This window comes from Lygodium microphyllum, chromosome 28 (genome assembly GCF_053477565.2).
Source record: "Lygodium microphyllum isolate KBCC chromosome 28, Lygodium_microphyllum_v1.1.10, whole genome shotgun sequence".
Lineage (NCBI taxonomy): Eukaryota > Viridiplantae > Streptophyta > Polypodiopsida > Schizaeales > Lygodiaceae > Lygodium > Lygodium microphyllum.
In genome coordinates this window covers 5935607-5938973 of record NC_141162.1, presented here as the reverse complement: position 1 = coordinate 5938973, position 3367 = coordinate 5935607, and positions in this window count along the sequence as shown.

Below are 3367 nucleotides of genomic sequence, written 5' to 3'. Positions count from 1 at the left end.
TTTTCAACATCCTACATTTTAAGCATGTAAAGGATAAGATACTTTTAAGAACATGAATCATATGGTTAATCTTAAATTTAATATAAAGCAAAGAACCTCATCGGATGTATAACATTGAAATTCTTCAAAGCTCTTTTCTTCATCCACGAACATATTCATCTATGGAAAATGAAAGTTAATGTATAAGTATCTGTATAAGAGACATCCTCAAAGAAAGTTATTAGATATGAGCTTAAAAGCATTACTTGCAATGATAAATCTGTTTGCTTGTATTCTTGTCCTTCAAAGGAGCTACTTTCTTCAAGAGGCTACATCAACAAAATAAGATCATGTGTATACATCAAATGTCTCCAAAATATATGGAATCAAGTACAAAAATGATAAACATATAAGATTATAAGATACCTTGTTCATTCGCAATATCATCCATGCTAGGAATGTATACATCAAGTTGATTAGAATCAATAGTAGCAACATATGGTTCACTCTGCCATCAATAGACACCCCTAAATGAGTATGGGAGAAAAAGAGCCAATCCTACACTTACGATATTAAACTTATAAATCATATCATCTTACCATTGATGATGTTATGTCATTTGATACATTTTGAAGCTTATCTATATCATCCACTCCAAGAGATGTGGATAATTCTCTCTATATGTCATAAGATTAATAGTTCAATAACTAAGAATCTACACCTCAAATATTAGGAAAGCCAATTAAAAAAAGTAACAATCAACTTACCTTCTGTAAAAAATCTTTTTTCTTCAAATACTTTCTTTCATCTTGCTTTGTACCCTTCCACCAATCATATATGTCATTTTCTCTCCACATGTATCCAGCAAACTTCAATGGTAAAATCTCATGGTGATTCACTGATATAATTTTCATGATATACTTTTTATCCGCATTTTTATAACGTAGATCATCTGCGTTTAAGGATTCAAACCACCTACATACTCGATGATAATTTTCGAGCATGACAGTGTGTTGACTTGTAAAGTATTCAGCCAATAGCTTTTTTGCATAAAGTCTACCCTCTTCTCTAAATTTCAACATGGGTGGCCGATAGATATCATCATATGATGGTATGTATATCACTCCTATTGATACTCAAGTGATCAAATATCATTAGTTAGTATAACCATTTCAAAAAATGACTCATTATCAACATAAGAAAGCTGGTAATACCTAATTCTTGGCTTGAAGAAGTGTTAAGGCAAGCAATCTCAATGTCTTCCTTTCTTACATTGTCTCTTGTATCATCTTTAGTAACTTGTTTACCTATATATACATAGAGTTAACCAAAGCTCACGATAATACAAGGTTATGAAAATTTTCAATAACACAAGAGAAAGTAATTAGATATTTTGTATCAATTTTGGGTCACCAAATTTGTACAAGTTTTTGATCCTTGAAGTTGGTACCTGCATCTTGACTTGAAGAAACATTATCGCAAGTAAACTCCTGATCTCCCTTTCTTACATTACCTCTTTTCCCACCCTGTGTTTTTGTTGTTCTTTTATCTATGTTTATATATATACACACAATTACTCAAAGTTTAAAGATATGAATAACTATGAACATTTTAAATTAGGCAAAGAGACTAATTAAAGCTAGTTAATCTCAAAATGAATCACCTAATAAAGCAAGATGTAATATATGTACAAATTTTAATTTTCAAAGTTTAGTAGAAATAAAGACATATACCTGTATTGTGATTTGAAGAGACATTAGGGCTAATGACCTCCTTAGCTTTCATTGTTCCATTATCTCTTATACCATCATTTGTGATTTTGTTACCTTTACGTACACATAATAAACCAAAGTTTAGAAATATAAGAGACTTATATATTTTTTTTAAAAGTACTATATCAAACTAAATCACTTAATTTCTTAGCACTTGGATTAGAACACATAAAATAGTAATAAAATTAGGTATAAATTTAGTTCTTAGAGTTAGTTACCTTTCACTTCTTCCACAACTGAATCCACAAGCCCAAGTAGTTTGGGATCCTCACTCATCATTTTTCTCAAAAGAGCCATCATCTCTAGATTAGAAGTCGACATGGCAAACCTACATAGGCATGGTAACAATAAGAAAGTATTTGCAATGCATATTTGAAAATGTATATTACATTAAGCAATACAAAACAAAAGACTTCAATAAACATACCGTCATAATGTTTGGAAATGTAAATTACATTAAGCAATACAAAAAAAAATACTTCAATAAACATATTATCATAACATTGTTGCCTCATGCTCATGCGAACACCACATGGTAGGTACAATCTTTTTTTTTTTTGTCAATTGCAATTGCTTTTGTTTTGAGTACTTGCCATTGCTTTTTCGTGGATACACATAGCCACCAATCCTTCTAATCTTGATCCTCTATTCTCACTTTCCAAATATTTTCTTGCAAGTGTACATTAGTTAGCCATCCCACTTTTACTTGCTTCATTTCATAGTGTACTGCTCTTATAACCGCACATTTGAGGTCATTTGGCTCACATAAAGCATCTAGATGAGACTTCATATAGACAACATCATTTTCCTCTAGCCAAGGAGGAATGCAACCGATGCAACCTATCTTAATCAAACATGACCTTGGTCTCAAATCTTTTGTCTCATATGCGATGATATTGTTTCCATGTTGAAGTGGAATAAATTTGTGTAACAATGATTGTATTGGTCTAATACAATCCCATGAAAATGGAACAAAACCATTTTGCAAGACACTCATACCTGTAGTGGTATTCACAACTAGACTTTCATGGCTACTTTCAATCACAATACATTGTCTGTAGTAATAAGCTCCAAAAAATAGTTTCACTTCACCATTGCATTCAAACGAAAAAAATGATGATATGCATGCTTTCCAATGGCCAACATCTATGTCCACTCTAGAGTCTTCATCGCATCTTACCACCACTTTATCTCCCACTTTATAAACTTCTCCCTTTAGAAAATCTTTTTATATTCTGTCACACTGTTTCCACCTCTATCTTGAAGCTATGATGAACATATCTCTTTTCTTCATTAGTTGCATCTTTGCGTCTTAACTTCTTTGCTCCTATGGTTATTCCCTTTGTTAGAGCTACTCTTTTGCATGCACAATCATTAGCATTTTCTAAAAAACTCCATATTTCTTTTGCTTTCTCCACACATGATACATGCATGAGACCTGATGCATGCCATTCTGGACATTCATCGTACCTATTAGAATCCACTAAGTATCCATCAGGTGGTAGTAAAGCTTTGTGGAGTTCTCTTGTCATCCTTTGATACGGCATAAGTCTGTCACATTGGTCTTTTGTAATATGCATAAATATCCATGTAAAGAATCTTCGTCTTTGGTAGTT